Genomic DNA, 21,785 nt, shown 5'->3' with positions numbered 1-21,785 from the left:
TACTCTTGACTGGGTCTTCTGTCATTTGGTGGAGGGTTGTATATTACTGCTACTACTATTTTTGGTCCTCCCATTGTCATGGTGCCTGCTATGTAGTCTCTGAACTCCTCACAGCCCGGGATGGCCATCTCCTTAAAACTCCATTCCTTTCTCATGAGTAGGACCACTTCGCCTCCTCCCCTACCTTCCCTCTCTTTCCTTATTACTGTGTACTCCTGGGGAAACACGGCATTCGTTATGATTCCAGAGAGTTTTGTTTCAGTGAGTCCAATTACATCTGGGTTAACTTCCTGTGCTCTTTCCCGTAGTTCACTTGTCTTGCTTGTGATCCCATCTATGTTCGAGTACATCACCCTGAAACTGACTCTCTTCTGCTTCTTCTCTGGGGGGGGGGGGCACCTTTGGGATCTGAGGTGAGTGAGAGCTGGGGGGACCTGGCATGGGGAGACTGGTGGAGGAGGGAGGGCTTGGGGTGGTGGGGGAGAGGCGGTGGTGGGGGAGAGGGGGGTGGTGGGGGAGAGGGGGAGGGTAAGGGGGGTGGGTAGGAGGGGGAGGGTAGGGGGGGGAGAGTGAGAGGGTGATGGTTGGGGGGGAGAGTAAGAGGGGGATTGTTGGGGGGGGGGTGAGAGAGGGAGGGTTGAGGAAGCATGGGGGGGGGGAGGAGAGGCTTTGGGGGATAGGGGAGATGGGGGGGGGGAGAAGAGGGAGGAGGGCTTGGGGGGCATGGGGGAAAAAGGAGGGCTGAGGTGGGTGAGGAAATGGGGAGGGTTTAGGGGAGTGGGGGAGAGGGGAAGACTTAGGTGGGGTGGGGGAGAGTGGGGGGCTTAGGGGGGCAGGGGAGAAGGGAGGGCTTGGGGGTGAGAGAGACGGGAAGGCATGTGGGACAAGGGAGGGCTTGGGGGGATGGGGGAGAAGGGAGGTCCTGGGGAGGTGCGTGAGTGAGTAGGAGGAGGGGTGAGTGGGAGGTGGGGTGGGGGGGTGGGGGGAGGGTGCCCTAGGTGGGTACTTAGTGGGGGGCTGACAGGGGATGGGGCAGGTTGGGTGTCTGTTGGGTAGAATGTGGGGGTGGTGCCCCAATCCCTTTGGCTGTTGCACTGTTTGAGGAGGGTTCTCTACTTCCCTCTGGGATTGTAGGGTTCCAGGTTGTGGTACTCTGAATCCTTTCTCTCTCCCTGCGCTCCTTTCTCCAGTCTGCTGCCTGTATTCTCTCTTCCCTTGTCATATCCCTCTGCAAGAATACTTTTTTGAACTTCGGAACATTTTCTAGACCGCTCTTCCTTGCTAACAGTTCCTTCTTCGGGATTTCGCTCATGAATACCACCTTTATCATTTGGTCCCTGTCCTTGTTGAACTTTCCAAGCCTGAAAACCTTTTCAACATTTTGGTCAGTTCCCTCCATCCTTACCTCTTTAAGGATCTCGGTAACTGCGTTTTTGTCCTTGTCTCTCCGCTCCTTTGGGCTGGTCCCTGTTTGGAGCAAATGTTCGGAAGTTCAAAAAAGTATTCCTGCAGAGGGATATGGCAAGGGAAGAGAGAATACAGGCAGCAGACCAGAGGAAGGAGCGCAGGGAGAGAGAAAGGATTCAGAGTACCACAACCCGGAACCCTACAATCCCAGAGGGAAGTGTGTGTACTCACCTATTTGTGTTTGCGGGGGTTGAGCTTTGGCTCTTTGGTCCCGCCTCTCAACTGTCAATTAACTGGTGTACAGATTCCTGAGCCTACTGGGCTCTATCATATCTACATTTGAAACTGTGTATGGAGTCAGCCTCCACCACATCACTGCCTAATGCATTCCATCCGTTAACTACTCTGACACTGAAAAAGTTCCTTCTAATATCTCTGTGACTCATGTGGGTACTCAGCTTCCACCTGTGTCCCCTTGTTCGCGTCCCACCAGTGTTGAATAGTTTATCCCTGCTTACCCGGTCGATTCCTCTGAGGATTTTGTAGGTTGTGATCATGTCTTCCCTCACTCTTCTGTCTTCCAGTGTCGTAAGGTGCATTTCCCGCAGCCTTTCCTCGTAACTCATGCCTCTTAGTTCTGGGACTAGTCTAATGGCATACCTTTGGGCTTTTTCCAGCTTCGTCTTGTGCTAGACAAGATACGGGCTCCATGCTGGGGCCGCATACTCCAGGATTGGTCTTACATATGTGGTGTACAAGATTCTGAATGATTCCTTACACAGGTTCCTGAAAGCTGTTCTGATGTTAGCCAGCCTCGCATATGTGTGTGTATGTGTGTGTGTGTGTGTGTGTTTATGTGTGTGTGTGTGTGTGTGTGTGTGTGCGTGTGTGCGTGTGTGCGTGCGTGTGTGTGTGCGTGTGTATGTGTGTGTGTGTGTGTGTGCATGCCTGCGTGCGTGTGTGTGTGTGTACTCACCTAGTTGTGTCTGCAGGATCGAGCATTGACTCTTGGATCCCGCCTTTCGAGCATCGGTTGTTTACAGCAATGACTCCTGTCCCATTTCCCTATCATACCTGGTTTTAAAATTATGAATAGTATTTGCTTTCACAACCTGTTCCTGAAGTGCATTCCCTTTTCCTACTACTCTCACGCTAAAAGAAAACTTCCATCCATGTCCCCTCGTTCTGTTACTATTCCGTGTGAACATTTCGTCTATGTTCACTCTGTCAATCCCTCTGAGTATGTTATATGTTCCTATCATGTCCCCCCTCTCCCTTCTTCTTTCTAGTGTCGTAAGGCACAGTTCCCTCAGGCGCTCCTCATACCCCATCCCTCGTAGCTCTGGGATGAGTCTCGTTGCAAACCTCTGAACCTTTTCCAGTTTCATTATATGCTTCTTCAGATGGGGACTCCATGATGAGGCGGCATACTCTAAGACTGGCCTCACGTAGGCAGTGTAAAGCGCCCTAAATGCCTCCGTACTTGGGTTTCTGAATGATGTTCTAACTTTTGCCAGTAAGCTGCTGTCGTTATCCTATTTATATGTGCCTCAGGAGATAGATTAGGTGTTACGTCCACCCCCAGGTCTCTTTCGCGCGTCGTCACAGGTAGGCTGTTCCCCTTCATTGTGTACTGTCCCTTTGGTCTCCTATCTCCTAGTCCCATTTCCATAACTTTACATTTGCTCGTGTTGAATTCCAGTAGCCATTTCTCTGACCATCTCTACAACCTGTTCAGGTCTTCTTGGAGGATCCTGCAATCCTCATCTGTCACACCTCTTCTCATCAACTTTGTGTCATCCGCAAACATCGACATGTAGGACTCTACGCCTGTAAACATGTCGTTAACATATGCAAGAAATAGAATTGGTCCCAGCACCAATTCTTGTGGTACTCCACTTGTTACTGTTCGCCAGTCCGACTTCTCGCCCCTTACCGTAACTCTTTGGCTCCTTCCTGTTAGGTAGTTCCTTATCCATGCTAGGACCTTTCCCTCCACCCCCGCCTGCCTCTCGAGCTTGAACAGCAGTCTCATGTGCGGTACTGTATCAAAGGCTTTTTGGCAGTCCAGAAATATGCAGTCTGCCCAACCTTCTCTGTCCTGTCTTATCGTCGTTATTTTATCATAGAATTCCAGAAGGTTTGTTAGGCACGATTTCCCTGTCCAGAACCCATGTTGATGTTTGTTCACAAACCTAATGTTCTCCAGGTGTGCAATCAGTCGTAGCCTAATTATTCTTTCCAGTATTTTACAGGGGATGCTTGTCAGTGATACAGGTCTATAGTTAAGTGCCTCCTCCCTATCACCTTTCTTGAAGATCGGCACGACATTTGCCTTCTTCCAACAACTGGGCAATTCTCCCGACATAAGTGACTCATTAAAGATCATTGCCAGAGGCACGCTGAGGGCCTGCGCTGCTTCTTTTAGTATGCACGATGATACTTTGTCTGGTCCAACTGCTTTAGTTGCATCTAGAGTTATCAACTGTTTCATTACCTCCTCTGCTGTCACCTCTATATCTGATAATCTTTCATCTAGGGTAACCCCTTCCAACAATGGGAGCTGCTCAGGCTCGGTAGTGAACACTCCATGGAAACTGGCATTCAGTGCCTCGCAGATTTCCTTGTCACTTTCAGTATATGCCCCCTCTGTCTTCCTTAGTCTTGTCACTTGGTCGTTCACCGACATTTTTCTTCTTATATGACTGTGTAGTAACTTAGGTTTTTTTTCGCTTTGATTGCAATATCGTTCTCATAGTCCCTTTCCGATGTTCGTCTTATGTTAATGTAATCGTTCCTAGCTCTGTTGTATCTGATTCTGTTGTCCTCTGTCCTTTGTCTTCTGTACTTCCTCCACTCCCGCCTGCTGGCCATTTTTGCTTCCTGACAGTGTCTATTAAACCATGGGTTATTATATTCCTTTTTATTTTTTCCCTTTACTGTTGGTATAAATCTCTCTTCGGCCTCCTGGCATTTCTGTATGACTAGGTCATCATATCTTGAACTGTTTTTCCTCTAATTTCTTCCTCCCACTGCACTTCACCCAGATAGTCCCTTATCCTCTTATAGTCCTCTTTCCTGTAGTCAACTCTCCTTTCCCAGATCTCTTGTCCCATGGTCATAAGTTTGAATTCCATCATGTAGTCAAAGACTAGGACACAATGGTCACTGGCCCCTAGAGGTATTTCATGCTCTAAATTCTCGATATCTTCTACGTTCTGGGTGAAAATCAGGTCTAATAGGCTCGGTGCATATCCTCCTCTTTCCCTTGTGTCTTCCTTCACATGTTGTGTTAGGAAATTCCTGTCTATAACATCTACTAATTTTGCTCCCCACGTTTCGTCCCCTCCATGGGGATTCCTTGATTCCCAATTTATCTCTCCATGATTTAGGTCCCCCATGATCAGCAGCTTCGCTCTCATTCTGTGGGCTAGTGTTGCTGCCTTCTGCAGTTCATCTATACATGCCTTGTTGTTGTCATCATACTCCTGCCTGGGTCTTCTACTATTTGGTGGGGGATTGTAGATTACCAAGATCACAATCTTCCTCCCATCTACTGTCAGAGTTCCATGTATGAAGCTTGTGCACTCATTGGTAACTCGATTTCCCAGGTCTTCAAACTTCCATTTCCGCTTTATTAGGAGTGCCACTCCCCCTCCCTGTCTCTGTGTCCTCTCTTTTCGTATCACCTGGTACCCTTCAGGAAAGATTGCATCTGAGATCATGTCATTAATTTTAGTTTCCACAATCGCAACTATGTCAGGATCTGCTTCACTCACTCTTTCTTTTATCTCTTCTGCTTTATTTGATACCCCATAAGCATTGGTGTACCAAACCTTGAGATTCTTCATGGAAACTCTTGTACCAGAGTTCTCCCTTTCTCTGGGGGTCTGGGGGGATCTAGGGGTGTCCGGAGGGTGACTGGGGGCAGGGGGGGGGGGATCTGGAAGATCTGGGGGGGTGTCTGGGGGATGACTGGGGGGGGAGGATCCGGGGGATGTCCGGGGGGATCCGGAGGGTGTCTGGGGGGTCCGGAGGGTGTATGGGGGGTGAAAGAGGTCAGGAGGGCTGCTTGGTGGGCTAATGGGGGCTGGGCTTCTAGGAAGGTAGGTAGGAGGGTCTGGGGTAGGGCCTGGGTAGGTAGGTCTGGAGTGGGAAGGGCATACTGGGTCTGAAGATTAGGGAGGGTCTGATAGGCATAGAGGGGTTGAGAGATAGCGTAAGGTTGGGAGTCAGATAGAGGTTGAGAGGTTGGGAGGCTGAAGGATAGAGGGGGTATGGGGAACCTCCCACCCCCCTCGCAAGGGTGGGGGGTCACATGGAAGGAGAGGGGATGAGGAGGGGTGAGGGATGGGTAGGTTATGTCTTGTAATCCACAAGTTAGTAGGAATTATTAGCTAGAGGATCATTACTACAACACTTAACGAATGATGATTGGAAGTACATGTTAAGTAGACAGACTATGGATCACATATCTAAGAAAGGTCAATGGATTAAGACCGAAGCTGTTTAGCCAAATTAATAATTCCTGGAAAGAGGAATTATTCTTCGTCAGGCTTCTAGGATCAAGGTTACCGCTCTAGGGATAAGGTTAATCGGATTATACTTCCTTGAAATGTTTGAGGCCAGGGTTGGCTAAAGTCAGTCTGATTGTGGGAGTTGAACTGAGAAGTCCTCTGGATCTCCGTTTGTGGCAGCAGCGAAGTGTAGCAGACAGCTATGCGAGAACCTGCTGTGATCTTAGTGACCAAGTTAAGTCTGCAGTATTGAATGAAAGACTAACCGGGGTGGAGCGTTGTAGTAATCATTCCGTATTAGGGACTTAGGCGGAAGTTACGAGTGTGGGTGGTGATCGCAGAGGTCAAGTGGTCTATGGGTATTGGAAGTGTATGGACCTAATAGAGTATGTTAATATGTTATTATTTGTCTGAGTCTATTCTTGGTAATTAAATGACAAAACCCGACGGCCTTTAAATACCTTCCATCTGTCCCCTCATAGTGTTCCTGGTTTGGTTGGTGAGGGAATGTTAGGGAATTGGTAGACGACATATTTGGTGGCAGCGCAAACAGGTTTTGGAACACTTTGAGAGATGAAGGAAGTGTGGTTCTGGTTTAGTTGATGAGGGAATGTTCGGGAAATGGTAGACGTCGGGTTGTGGTGAGAATGGTGGTTACTAGACGGAGGAAAGAAGGGTCAGGTGAGACCAGGTCAGAGGTGTTAGTTAATTAAAGGGACTAGCCCATTGTGGGGCACATGTGGGGTTTATTTCTTTCCTTCCAGATTCCCGCAATGAGAGACGGCTAAGATGCAAGTCTGGACCACTGATGCATCGGGATCCAAAACAAGTGCAGTGTTCGTAGTGCGGATTATACAGTGTTCGTAGTGCGGAGTATACAGAGTGGCGAGGTAAACTAGCGCGGGTGAATGTGGGCCATGTGCGGCCATGTGCGGGCCAGCGTGGGCCATGTGCAGGCCAAGCGATGGGTGGGCCAAGCGAGCCGCACCTTGGAGCTTGTTTTATATCGTTGGTAAGGCGGTAATAATGAGAAAACATTGCTAAGGACAGATCAAGCGTGAAAATTGCGTAATTTGAAGTAAATTAAATATCAGTTAAAGTGTAAATCGAATATTTTAAGGATAATGAAATATTACCTAAAGTACTGCGCGAGTTCCTGCGTTGTCAGGTGTAGATACAGAAAATAGGCGCAGTGAATTATGGACGCCTTGGCATAGCGAGCGACGCATAATTTGACGTCTGGGGTTCGCCGTCTAGTGTACCCTGGCGAGGTCCATGGAGATTTTTAGTGGGTGCAGGTAGCATTATGGAGAGTGTTACCTTGGGACACGGGGAGCATGTCCCGTTGGTGGGGTGTGTGGCGCCGGGAGTAGTGCATGCTTGTGTATTGGTGTTTGGACGCCAAGTGTAGTGCATGGTTGTGTATTGGCGTTTGTACGCCGGGGTGTGTAGTGTAATGCACGTGTAGTGGCTTATTAAACGCCAGCGTAATGCATAGTATTTACTGTAGTGAAATGTGCATGTTTTGACTGTTGATATTATGGATGTAGTATAGTACATGACATTGTTGGCATTGTAGCGCCAAGGTGTAGCATGTGTAGCATAACTGGTTGTTGTAACACCGGGTGTATTGTAGACATTAGCGTTGAAGTATGTTAACGCAGGTGGTAGAGTGTGGCGGGTGGCCACTACACAAAAAATTATGCCTGACGAGTATTGGTCAGGTAATTAACGGATTACGAGAGAAAAGGGAGTGTGTGTGGCGTCTGGTAACTTATTGGTGGTGTTATTGGTGGTGACATCTCGTGGTGTTTTGATGCGCTCTGGCGCAAGGCATATGCCTGTGGTGGTAATGGTGTTGGGGGACGCCGTGTGTGTTGTGTTGATGGCGTTGAAGACGCTGTGTGTATGTTGAGGGCGTTGAAGACGCCGTGTGTTGTGTTGAGGGCGTTGGGGACGCCGTGTGTTGTGTTGAGGGCGTTGGGGACGCCGGGTGTTGTGTTGATGGCGTTGGGGACGCCGTGTGTTGTGTTGAGGGCGTTGGGGACGCCGTGTGTTGTGTTGAGGGCGTTGGGGACGCCGTGTGTTGTGTTGAGGGCGTTGGGGACGCCGTGTGTTGTGTTGAGGGCGTTGGGGACGCCGTGTGTTGTGTTGAGGGCGTTGGGGACGCCATATGTGTTGTGTTGAGGGCGTTGGGGACGCCGTGTGTTGTGTTGAGGGCGTTGGGGACGCCGTGTGTTGTGTTGAGATCGTTGGGGACGCCGTGTGTTGTGTTGAGGGCGATGGAGACGCCGTGTGTTGTGTTGAGGGCGTTGGGGACGCCGTGTGTTGTGTTGAGGGCGTTGGGGACGCCGTGTGTTGTGTTGAGGGCGTTGGGGACGCCGTGTGTTGTGTTGAGGGCGTTGGGGACGCCGGGTGTTGTGTTGAGGGCGTTGGGGACGCCATTGGGTGGTGTAGTGTAGTGGCGTTTGGACGCCTGGTATGGAGTGTGGTGTTGTGGAGTACATAGCGGCACAGGAGGCCAGGTGATGGTGGGTACGGTGAGTATCGGTGTAATGAGGTCAGGTGTGTCAGGACGCAGAGCCTGGCTGTTGAGAGACGTGGTGTTATAATGAGGTCATAAGTGGTTGGGTTGACCAGAGGTGATGGTGTGTCGAAGTGGGTAAGTCTTATGGATAAGATTACAATGTAGAATTTCAAAATTTCAGGTGTTGATGGTTGCAGTGGGCGTGTATTATAGACTGTGGGTTGGTTGGTGTTGTCGTCGTTTATCCTTCTCTATGGACAACCCAACCCACAACTCGGTAGAGTGCTTATACTAGGAGATCACCCTTGGCGCTTCTGGCTCTTGGAGAGGGGCTCAACGTCACACGTTTAGGGGATGCGGCTCCAACACTTAGCCTCGTTGTCACGTGCACACACCCACTCGAGCCGCTGTGACTCCCCACTCTCTCCTTATGAGATATGATCTCCTCAATCCCCTATGACTTACTAGTATTACCTCCTACCCTGTCCACAGCAGTGGTTCTTGGTTCTTTCTCTCTTTCTCTCTCCTTCTTTACTACCTCCTGGGAAGCCTCACTAGGACAAGGGCAAACACCAGCAAATTGTGATACATTTACTGGACAAAGCACATACATAATACATACACACATATAATAATAATGAATCCTATACTCTATAATATTACAATCAGGTTGCACTCCAACACCATCAGAACTCTATCATCAGCTTATCAAGTGGTATCCTATCTCCTGGTTCACCACCTGATACTATCAACCTCCTCAAGTTGATCAAGTCTACATACACTGTTGCACCATCAGCAAGAGAATATATATATGTATCTATAAATGTGTACCAAGAAAATCAGCATTTGAATGCAATAACATATCAGTATAAATGTTCATTGATACACAACAATGATCAATCGATCACTCTATCAGTCCTAGAACGCATACGTCTGTAGGTAATCCAGCCTACGACTGTAACTCTAAACTTCAGTGTAAAACACTCCTTGACATCAGAATACCAACAATCACTCACCTCTCACTGCGTCTTGCACGCTACTGACAACCAAACACTATCAACTCCCTACAAGTAATCCACCAGTACTTCCCTTCCACCTCTGGAAGTTCACTACCCTAATATCTTTAGGTTCTTCCGGGCTTCACTACCAGGATCCTCTGCAGCTTCTCCAGGCTGCTATCATGAAGTTTCCTTGTGCAACTACGGTGCTTCACCCTTCTGCTAGGTTCCTCCATAGCTCTCTTGGCTGCTACACCACCTCTACAGAAGCACGTGACACTCCTCTTCACTGCTTCTCCTCACAGCTCGAGGTCCTCTGCTTCACTACCTTGGAGTCTCATCAATTACTTCATCTAGGCTGGCTTCGAAGTTCTCAGCAACTTCTTCCCCAAAGACAAACCTGCAACCCATCGACACTCCAATAAAATGTTCCCCTTTAACACATAAACAAAAATAACCACACAATATGCTTGCTTCAAACCTCTATCTGTTCTCTACATACAGTGAGAGTGGACTCCCCCGTTTTGGGCGGGTCCATACTCCACCTCGCCTGGCGGCGGTCCTCACTCGCTGGGAGGGTCTTCCTCCGTCAGGAGCCGGGCTCCCTCAGTCGTCTGTCAGAACTCAGAGGGGATGGACGTCGCTCCGTGTTCCTCCCTCTTCATTCTCCTATTTCAGGCTTTCTGCCTTATTAAAACATGTCTAACTTATAAATAAACATCGCTACTGTCGCTGGGCACACGACCAACTACAAGCAATCACTATGAACTGGCGGATATCGTGCTTACCACAGATTAACTGGTCGAGGGCGCTTTCCCTCTGAGGGCGTCTGGTCAGGGCGCTCCACACAGCCCACGAAAATGCCTCTGAGCAGCTTATTGAACTCTGCTCGTCGACCAGGACTTGAGACCACAACGTTCCCAGCTCGGTTCCACAGCTGGCACGTCTACACACTTCTCTTCTCTTCGAGATATATCACTAGGGGTTCCCTTCTGGCGGGAGCTCACGGAGCGCGGCTTTCCCCTGCGATGTCTGGCACTCAAGTGAGGTCAAGGTCCTCCGGAAGCGAGCCTCACGCCTCCAGCAAAATGTCCACATCTCCTAGCCAGTCATTTATCTGTTTTCTCCTTCATTGCCCATAATCTCAAACTGTTATACATATCCAAGCAACTATTTTACATATGCGTTATCACCTCAATATTTGCTAGACCTTCTAATCAGGTCAGGCTTGATGAATAACTCTCAAGGAGGGAGACTCGTTTCTCCTGTAGGCTGAGATCATAACAGTGTGCCAAGTAGATATACTAATTTCACATTAATTAAGTTGTTGCAGGAATCTCGCTAGAGGCGAGCCAGTGGCAGTATGATGCTTTAGTGACATTAGGCTTGAGTGTTAGGCTTGAGAAGGTCCCCCGGGATCATGTCACAGAGCTTCAGGTAGAGTTGAAGGGAAGCTATGAGGCTACACTCAGTAATTCTAGAAAAAAAAGGGGAGGAAGTGAAGTCAACGTGACGTTATAGGCGAAATTCGCCCCCTGACATCAAAGCAGGGATAAGGGCCAGCTGCAATGGTTTTGCAGCTGCGCTCAGGCTATATATGGGGAGAGAGTAAGGAGCCGAGGGGGTTATGTAATAATGGGATCGAGCCAGGGGGCTCCGAGGGAATATTTTGCAGGTACAGCGGTCGGGAAGGTGTGAATACAGGTGGACACACTCTGGGCGGATGGGTCTAGAGTAATGTGCTACAGCTGTGGTGAGCAGAGCAAGGAAGGATGACCAGAGAGCTGTGAGGTATCTACAGCGTTCTGGGATTGGTGCCCTGGAACGAGACGTCAGCACAGACCCGAGGGAACATGACCCTGGGGTAGGAATCTCCGTTGCTCTGGAGGCCAGGATCACGTTAGCTCAGAGCAACGATGGGACATTGACAACATTCACCAGGCTGGACAGCCTGGGTTTTGTCTGGGTCATGGAGGATCTATGACCTAGCAACCATGGGACACGAAGACAAGAGAAGTGATGCTGCCAATTGTGGAGGAGGCCAGTGAAACATTGTGTGACCATTGTAAGCCCTTATGTCAACAGTACAGGGCAAGATGTTAAACTGTTAGTAACTTATTACTAAGGATGAAGAACCTTAGATATATATGTGTGTGTATATTTTAATGACTAGTGTCATTTCTGTTTAAGTGCCAGCATTCTGGTCCATGTAATTTTATGGTTATGTTTGTATGTAATTATATGTCAGCAGTTTAGGTATATGTGCATTGTTGGAGATGGGAAAAATTATTACAGACTATTTTACCTGTGCTATGATGTGAATATAATGTATATGTTGGAGAAGTGTTGTCAGTCATGTCAGGGAAAATTTTAATTTATTTCATCGTGTGTATGGTGAACTTATTGGATGATTTTTTAGTTGTACATATATGGTGGGTGCATCCTCTAGGTCCTTGCACTAATGGAACCATTGCAATGATGCATATGGGGACAAATGCGTGTTTAAGGAGGGGAGTGGTGTTGTAATCCACAAGTTAGTAGGAATTATTAGCTAGAGGATCATTACCACAACACTTAACGAATGATGATTGGAAGTACATGTTAAGTAGACAGACTATGGATCACATATCTAAGAAAGGTCAATGGATTAAGACCGAAGCTGTTTAGCCAAATTAATAATTCCTGGAAAGAGGAATTATTCTTCGTCAGGCTTCTAGGATCAAGGTTACCGCTCTAGGGATAAGGTTAATCGGATTATACCTTCCTTGAGAGGCGTGGTGAAATGTTTGAGGCCAGGGTTGGCTAAAGTCAGTCTGATTGTTGGAGTTGAACTGAGAAGTCCTCTGGATCTCCGTTTGTGGCAGCAGGGAAGTGTAGCAGACAGCTATGCGAGAACCTGCTGTGATCTTAGTGACCAAGTTAAGTCTGCAGTATGTGAGTATTGAATGAAAGACTAACCGGGGTGGAGCGTTGTAGTAATCATTCCGTATTAGGGACTTAGGCGGAAGTTACGAGTGTGGGTGGTGATCGCGGAGGTCAAGTGGTCTATGGGTATTGGAAGTGTATGGACCTAATAGAGTATGTTAATATGTTATTATTTGTCAGAGTCTATTCTTGGTAATTAAATGACAAAACCCGATGGCCTTTAAATACCTTCCATACGTTCATTCATTGTGTTCCAGTACAAACCTAGTGGTACGCCTCAAGGGTCTGGTGTGTGTAGGAGTATAGGTGGTAGTAACGGTTGCTGAGGCAAGGTGTTATGTGTTGTGTAATCGCTGTGTTCGGAATGAACCGGGGTTCAGTGTCACGACATATGAGGGTTGAGGGGATGAGGGTTGGGTGGGTTCTTGGGGTTGAGGGGATGAGGGCTGGGTGGGTTTTGGGGGATGAGGGGATGAGGGCTGGACGGGTTTTGGGGGTTGAGGTGATGAGTGGGGTCCTTGGAATGTGGGATGAATTTGACTGCAATGGGGTCAGAGGGGTCAAGGGAGGTGTTGGGGAGATAAGCAGGGGCAGGGAGGACTGATTTGGGGAGAGAGTGACCTGAGAAGGTGTGAGCTGGTTAGCATGGGGTGGATTAGCATTGGGGTGTGTAGCTACGCTCAAATGGGAAGAGTTGTATTGTTGTTTGCTTGCTCTGTGGGCTATCTGCTCCTCCTTCGTCATGAATTTGTCAATGTATACGTTGTAGTAATTTTCGCTACCTCTGAGTAAGTGTTTGTGACACAGTATGTAATCCACTGCCTCTTCGTTAGTGAACTGTACCAGGACAGGTCGTTTCCTGTTACAGTTGTATGGCCCAATGCGTCGTTGGACTTGCACCTCATTCCCTGCCATCTGGGCTCTCATGTCTCTCAAGATCCCCTGTAGCTCCTAATCCTCAATCTCCATCCTTTCCTGCCTCGATGGTGCCCTGGCTTCAAGCAATCCATGGATTATGATTGTCCTATTTCTCAGTTCAGGGTCATGCTGGTGGCCCTCTCCCTGGCTGACCCCCACCCCTCCCACACCCGCTACTCCACCTACTACTACTCCCCGTTCCCCTGCCAAGCTTCCCTTATTCCTGCCAAATTCATTAGTAAGCCTAGATATTTCTCCTTGCCATTCTACCCTGCTCTTCGTGATTTCCTCTTGAATATAATCCAAAAACTCTTGTTTGAGTCTTTGAACCTCGTCCTGTATCTTATTAAAGACTTCACTTTTAATCCCCTGGATTAGATCATCTATCCAAACATCCCTCTTCTCTACAAATTTCCCAATCATCTTCTCCACAAACCTATCTTCTTCCTCAATCATAATGCTGTTGGACCTAGACGATCTTCCTGACCTAGTCATTGCTATAATGCAACCTTACCACAGGGGTTCCAAGTATCTTACCGTCCTGCTAACACAATAGGTGAGTGAATCTCCAAGCGTCGTCCCACGTGGTGGTAGGAGGGTTGCTGCCGGGGGTAAGGTCACGGTCAGAGGTCGGTGAGGTCTGCTCCACACTGCACACTGCCACAGTACTTCATCAACTATTTTCAATTTTGCTACTTAAACTGTTTTTCTTCACTACCTTATGGCTTTGGTCAAAACCCAAGGTTTTTTCATACACTTGTACACACTTTTTCACTTCGAAGTTGCCTGATTACCCCTCCCACTCCACTAGTGAACCAGGAGCTCCCAACCCACGTCCACCCAACATGATGGTCACAACACAAGTGAACTAGTGTGTGTGTGTGTGTGTGTGTTTGCGTGTGTGTGTGTGTGTGTGTGTGTGTGTGTGTGTGTGTGTGTGTGTATGTGTGTGTGTGTGTGTGTGTGTGTGTGTGTGTGTGTGTGTGTGTGTGTGTGTGTGTGTGTGTGTGTGTGTGTGTGTGTGTGTCTGTGTGTGTGTGTGTGCGTGTGTGTGTGTGTGTGTACTCACCTAGTTGTACTCACCTAGTTGTCTTTGCGGGGGTTGAGATCTGGTATGACAGTCCATCATACCCTGTACAGACTTATCTCTGAGGTCTGTGTCCCAAGGTAGTTCACTTAGGAAACTTCTCATCTGTTCATAATTCCCCTTTCGGTATGCCAGCCTTTTGATTCCTAGTTCTTTTTTGGGGGAGATAATTCCTAGCTCTACCAGGTATTCAAAGTTCAATACACTGTGATCACTCATTCCAAAGGGCGCTTCCATCTTAACTTCCCTTATATCCCACTCATTTAGGGTAAATATCAAATCAAGCATTGTGTGTGTGTGTGTGTGTGTGTATGTAATTACCTAAGTGTACTTACAGGATGAGACCTACGCTTGTGGTGTCCCGTCTTCCCAGCACTCTTTCTCATGTAACGATTTGAAACTACTTATGGTCTTGGCCTCCACCACCTTCTCACCTAACTTGTTCCAACCGTCTACCACTGTTTGCGAAAGTGAATTTTCTTATATTTCTTCGGCATCTGTGTTTAGCTAGTTTAAATCTATGACCTCTTGTTCTTAAAGTTCCAGGTCTCAGGAAATTTGTGTGTGTGTGTGTGTGTGTGTGTGTGTGTGTGTGTGTGTGTGTGTGTGTGTGTGTGTGTGTGTGTGTACTCACCTAGTTGTACTCACCTAGTTGTGCTTGCGGGGGTTGAGCTCTGGCTCTTTGGTCCCGCCTCTCAACCGTCAATCAACAGGTGTACAGGTTCCTGAGCCTATTGGGCTCTATCATATCTACACTTGAAACTGTGTATGGAGTCAGCCTCCACCACATTGCTTCCTAATGCATTCCATTTGTCAACCACTCTGACACTAAAAAAGTTCTTTCTAATATCTCTGTGGCTCATTTGGGCGCTCAGTTTCCACCTGTGTCCCCTAGTGCGTGTGCCCCTTGTGTTAAATAGCCTATCTTTATCAACCCTGTCGATTCCCTTGAGAATCTTGAATGTGGTGATCATGTCCCCCCTAACTCTTCTGTCTTCCAACGAAGTGAGGTTCAATTCCCGTAGTCTCTCCTCGTAGCTCATACCTCTCAGCTCGGGTACTAGTCTGGTGGCAAACCTTTGAACCTTTTCCAGTTTACTCTTATGCTTGACTAGATATGGACTCCATGCTGGAGCCGCATACTCCAGGATTGGTCTGACATATGTGGTATATAATGTTCTGAAAGATTCCTTACACAAGTTTCTAGGCCGTTCTTATGTTAGCCAACCTGGCATATGCTGCTGATGTTATCCTCTTGATATGAGCTTCAGGGGACAGGTCTGGCGTGATATCAACCCCCAGGTCTTTCTCTCCTCTGACTCTTGAAGTATTTCATCTCCCAAGTGATACCTTGTATCTGGTCTCCTGCTTCCTACTCCTATCTTCATTACATTACATTTGCTTGGGTTAAACTCTAACATCCATTTGTTCGATCATTCCTGCAGCTTGTCCAGGTCTTCTTGAAGCCTCAAGCTGTCCTCCTCTGTCTTAATCCTTCTCATAATTTTGGCGTCGTCAGCAAACATTGAGAGGAATGAGTCTATACCCTCTGGGAGATCATTTACGTATATCAGAAACAGGATAGGTCCAAGCACAGAGCCCTGTGGGACTCCACTGGTGACTTCCTGCCATTCTGAGGTCTCACCCCTCACTATAACTCTCTGCTTCCTATTGCTTAGGTACTCCCTTATCCACTGGAGCGCCCTACCAGTTACTCCTGCCTGTTTCTCCAGCTTATGCATCAACCTTTTATGGGGTACTGTGTCAAAGGCTTTCCGAAAGTCCAAAAAAATGCAGTCCGCCCATCCTTCTCTTTCTTGCTTAATCTTTGTCACCTGATCATAGAATTCTATCAAGCCTGTAAGGCAAGATTTACCCTCCCTGAACCCATGTTGATGGGTTGTCACGAAGTCTCTTCTCTCCAGATGTGTTACTAGGTTTTTTCTCACAATCTTCTCCATCACCTTGCATGGTATACAAGTTAAGGACACTGGCCTGTAGTTCAGTGCCTCTTGTCTGTCACCCTTTTTAAATATTGGTACTACATTAGCAGTCTTCCATACTTCTGGTAGGTCTCCCGTTTCCAGTGACCTACTATACACTATGGAGAGTGGCAAGCTAAGTGCTCCTGCACACTCTTTCAATACCCATGGTGAGATTCCATCCGGTCCAACAGCTTTTCTCACATCCAGCTCCAATAGGTGCTTCTTGACCTCATCTCTTGTAATTTCGAACCTTTCCAAGGTCACCTGGTTTGCTGCCACCTCTCCTAGCAACGTGACTTCTCCCTGTTCTATTGTAAAGACCTCCTGGAACCTTTTGTTGAGTTCTTCACACATCTCTTTGTCATTCTCTGTGTACCTGTCCTCGCCCACCCTAAGTTTCATCACCTGTTCCTTCACTGTTGTCTTTCTCCTGATGTGACTGTGTAGTAGCTTTGGTTCGGTCTTGGCTTTATTAGCTATATCATTTTCATACCTTTTCTCAGCTGCTCTTCTCACACTAACATACTCGTTCCTGGTTCTCTGGTATCTCTCTCTACTTTCTGGTGTTCTGTTATTACGGAAGTTCCTCCATGCCCTTTTGTTCAGCTCCTTTGCTTTCATACATTCCCTATTAAACCACGGATTCTTCCTTTGCTTCTCTGTTTTTTCCTGTTGGGCTGGGACAAACCTGCTTACAGCCTCCTGACATTTTTGGGTGACATAGTCCATCATGTCTTGTACAGACTTAGTTCCGAGTTCTGTGTCCCAATGTATATCCCATAGGAATTTGTTCATCTCCTCGTAGTTTCCCTTTCGGTACGCCAGCCCTTTGTTTCCCAGTTCTTTTTTGGGGGTGATAATTCCTAGCTCAACCAGGTACTCAAAGCTCAATACACTATGATCACTCATTCCCAAGGGGGCTTCCAACTTAACTTCCCTTATATCCGACTCATTTAGGGTAAATATCAGATCAAGCAAGGCTGGTTCATCCCCTCCTCTCGTTCTTGTCGGTCCCTTGACGTGTTGACTTAGAAAGTTTCTTGTTGCCACATCCAGCAGCTTAGCTCTCCATGTATCTGAGCCTCCATGTGGGTCTCTGTTCCCCCAATCTATCTTTCCATGGTTGAAGTCTCCCATGATTAGTAGCCTGGATCCGTTCCTGCTAGCCACAGAAGCTGCTCTCTCTATTATATTGATGGTGGCCAAGTTGTTTTTATCATATTCCTGTCTGGGTGTTCTGACATTCGGTGGGAGGTTATATATGACTACTACTATAATTTTCTGTCCTCCAGTTGCTATGGTGCCTGATATGTAGTCACTGAAACCTTCACAGTTCTGAATTACAATCTCTTCGAAACTCCAACCTTCTCTTAGTAGCAAAGCTACACCACCTCCTCCTCTCCCTTCTCTCTCTTTCCTCACTACAAGTGAGGAAAGAGTGTGTGTGTGTGTGTGTGTGTGTGTGTGTGTGTGTGTGTGTGTGTGTGTGTGTGTGTGTGTGTGTGTGTGTGTGTGTGTGTGTGTGTGTGTGTGTGTGTGTGTTTGTGTGTGTGTGTGTGTGTGTGTGTGTGTGTGTGTGTGTGTGTGTGTGTGTGTGTGTGTGTGTGTGTGTGTGTGTGTGTGTGTGTGTGTGTGTACTCACCAAATTGTCCTTGCGGGGGTTGAGCTTTGGCTCTTTGGTCCCGCCCCTCAACTGTCAATCAACTGGTGTACAGATTCCTGAGCCTACTGGGCTCTATCATATCTACATTTGAAACTGTGTATGGAGTCAGCCTCCACCACATCATTGCCTAATGCATTCCATTTATTAACTACTCTGACACTGAAAAAATTCTTTCTAACGTCTGTGTGGCTCATCTGGGTACTAAGTTTCCACCTGTGTCCCCTTGTTCGTGTCCCAGCCGTGCTAAAGAGTTTGTCTTTGTCCACCCTGTCAATTCCCCTGAGAATTTTGTAGGTGGTTATCATGTCTCCCCTTAATCTTCTGTTTTCCAGGGATATGAGGTTCAGCTCCTTTAGCCTTTCCTCGTAGCTCAATCCTCTCAGTTCCGGGACGAGTCTGGTGGCATACCTCTGAATCTTCTCTAACTTTGTCTTGTGCTTAACTAGGTATGGACTCCAGGCTGGAGCTGCTTACTCAAGGATTGGTCTTACATAAGTGGTATACAGGGTTCTGAAAGATTCCTTACACAAGTTTCTAAAGGCAGTTCTTATGTTGGCCAGTCTAGCATATGCCGCTGATGATATTCTTTTGATGTGGGCCTCTGGGGAGCTCTGGCTCTTTGGTCTCGCCTCTCAACCGTCAATCAACTGGTGTACAGGTTCCTGAGCCTACTGGGCTCTATCATATCTACACTTGAAACTGTGTATGGAGTAAGCCTCCACCACATTACTTCCTAATGCATACCATTTGTCAACCACTCTGACACTAAAAATTTCTTTCTAATATCTCTGTGGCTCATTTGGGCACTCAGTTTCTACCTGTGTCCCCTTGTGCGTGTGCCCCTTGTGTTAAATAGCTTGTCTTTATCTACCCTATCAGTTCCCTTCAGAATCTTGAATGTGGTAATCATGTCCCCCCTAACTCTTATGTCTTCCAGCGAAGTGAGGTTTAATTCCCGTAGTCTCTCCTCGTAGCTCATACCTCTCAGCTCGGGTACTAGTCTGGTGGCAAACCTTTGAACCTTTTCCAGTTTAGTCTTATCCTTGACTAGATATGGACTCCATGCTGGGGCTGCATACTCCAGGATTGGCCTGACATATGTGGTATACAAAGTTCTGTATGATTCTTTACACAAGTTTCTGAATGCCGTTCGTATGTTGGCCAGCCTGGCATATGCCGCTGATGTTATCCTCTTGATATGGGCTGCAGGAGACAGGTCTGGCGTGATATCAACTTCCAAGTCTTTTTCTTTCTCTGACTCCTGAAGAATTTCCTCTCCCAGATTATACCTTGTATTTGGCCTCCTTCTCCCTACACCTATCTTCATTACATTACATTTGGTCGGGTTAAACTCTAACAACCAATTGTTCGACCATTCCTTCAGTTTGTCTAGGTCTTCTTGAAGCCTCACACAGTCCTCTTCTGTCTTAATCCTTCTCATAATTTTGGCATCGTCCGCAAACATTGAGAGAAATGAATCTATACCCTCCGGGAGATCATTTACATATATCAGAAACAAGATAGGACCGAGTACAGAGCCCTGTGGGACTCCACTGGTGACTTCACGCCAATCGGCGGTCTCACCCCTCACCGTAACTCTCTGCTTCCTATTGCTTAGTTACTCCTTTCTCCACTGGAGGACCTTACCAGCTACACCTGCCTGTCTCTCCAGCTTATGCAACAGCCTCTTATGCGGCACTGTGTCAAAAGCTTTCCGACAATCCAAGAAAATGCAGTCCGCCCAGCCCTCTCTTTCTTGCTTAATCTGTGTCACATGGTCGTAGAAATCTATTAAGCCAGTAAGGCAAGATTTACCCTCCCTGAATCCATGTTGGCGATTTGTCACGATGTCCCTTCTCTCCAGATGTGATACCAGGTTTTTTCTCACGATCTTCACCATCACCTTGCATGGTATACAAGTCAAGGACACTGGCTTGTAGTTCAGTGCTTCTTGCCTTTCGCCCTTTTTGTATATTGGAACCACATTCGTCATCTTCCATATTTATGGTAGGTATCCTGTCTCCAGTGACCTACTATACACTATGGAGAGTGGCAAGCAAAGTTCCTCTGCACACTCTTTCAGTACCCATGGCGAGATCCCGTCTGGACCAACAGCCTTTCTAACATCCAGATCCAGCAGGTGTTTCTTGACCTCCTCTCTCGTAATTTCGAACTCCTCCAAGGCCGCTTGGTTTACTTCCCTTTCTCCTAGCACAGTGACCTCACCTTGTTCTGTTGTGAAGACCTCTTGGAACCTCTTGTTGAGTTCATCACACACCTCTTTGTCATTCTCTGTATACCTGTCCTCGCCTGTTCTAAGTTTCAATACCTGTTCTTTCACTGTTGTTTTCCTTCTGATGTAACTGTGGAGTAGCTTTGGTTCGGTCTTTGCTTTGTTTGCTATATCATTTTCATAACTTTTCTCTGCTTCTCTTCTCACCCTGACATACTCATTCCTGGTTCTCTGGTATCTCTCTCTGCTTTCTGGTGTTCTGTTATTCCGGAAGTTCCTCCACGCCCTTTTGTTCAATTTCTTTGCTTCCATACATGCCCTATTATACCATGGATTCTTCCTTTGCTTCTCGGATTTTTCCTTTTGTGCCGGGATGTATCTGCTTACTGCCTCCTGACACTTTTGGGCGACATAGTCCATCATATCTTGTACAGACTTAGCTCTGAGGTCTGTGTCCCAAGGTATTTCCCTTAGGAAGCTTCTCATCTCCTCAAAATTTCCCTTTCGGTATGCCAGCCTTTTGTTTCCTAGTTCTTTTTCGGGATGAGGGGGGGGGGAGATAATTCATAGCTCTACCAGGTACTCAAAGTTCAATACACTGTGATCACTCATTCCCAAGGGCGCTTCCATCTTGACTTCCCTTATATCCCACTCATTTAGGGTAAATATCAGATCAAGCATTGCTGGTTCATCTGCTCTCATTCTTGTTGGATCCTTGATGTGCTGGCTTAGAAAGTTTCTTGTTGCCACGTCCAGCAGCTTAGCTCTCCATGTTTCTAGTCCTCCATGCGGGTCTCTGTTCTACCAATCTATATTCCTGTGGTTGAAGTCTCTTATGATTAGTAGTTCAGATCCATTCCTGCCAGCAACAGAAGCTGCTCTCTCTATTATGTTAATGGTGGCCATATTGTTTCTATCATATTCCTGTCTGGGTCTTCTGTCATTTGGTGGTGGATTATATATGACTACGACTATAATTTTTTGCCCTCCAGTTGTTACTGTTCCTATTATGTAGTAACTGAAACCTTCACATCCCTGAACAACCAACTCTCAAAATCCCAGCCTTTTCTTACCAGCAGGGCTAAACCACCACCACCTCTTCCTTCTCTCTCTCTTTCCTCATAACATAATAGTCCTGTGGGAACACTGCATTTGTTATTGTTTTCGTTAGCTTTGTTTCTGTGAGAGCTAACATGTCTGGTTGACCAGACCACACACTAGAAGTTGGAGGGACGACGACGTTTCGGTCCGTCCTGGACCATTCTCAAGTCGATTGTGTCATTCACAATCGACTTGAGAATGGTCCAGGACGGACCGAAACGTCGTCGTCCCTTCAACTTCTAGTGTGTGGTTTGGTCAACATACTTTAGCCACGTTATTGTGACTCATCGCCTATTATGTCTGGGTTTTCCTCTAGTACCCATTCTCCAAGTTCATTTGCTTTATTTGTAATTCTATCTATGTTAGTGTACATTGCCTTGAGGCTCACTTTCTACTGTCCCTTTTCAAATCTCCTCCTTGGTGA

Source organism: Procambarus clarkii, chromosome 66 (genome assembly GCF_040958095.1).
Source record: "Procambarus clarkii isolate CNS0578487 chromosome 66, FALCON_Pclarkii_2.0, whole genome shotgun sequence".
NCBI classification, from domain to species: domain Eukaryota; kingdom Metazoa; phylum Arthropoda; class Malacostraca; order Decapoda; family Cambaridae; genus Procambarus; species Procambarus clarkii.
The sequence above is the reverse complement of the archived record's forward strand: the minus strand, read 5'-3'. Positions refer to the sequence as shown.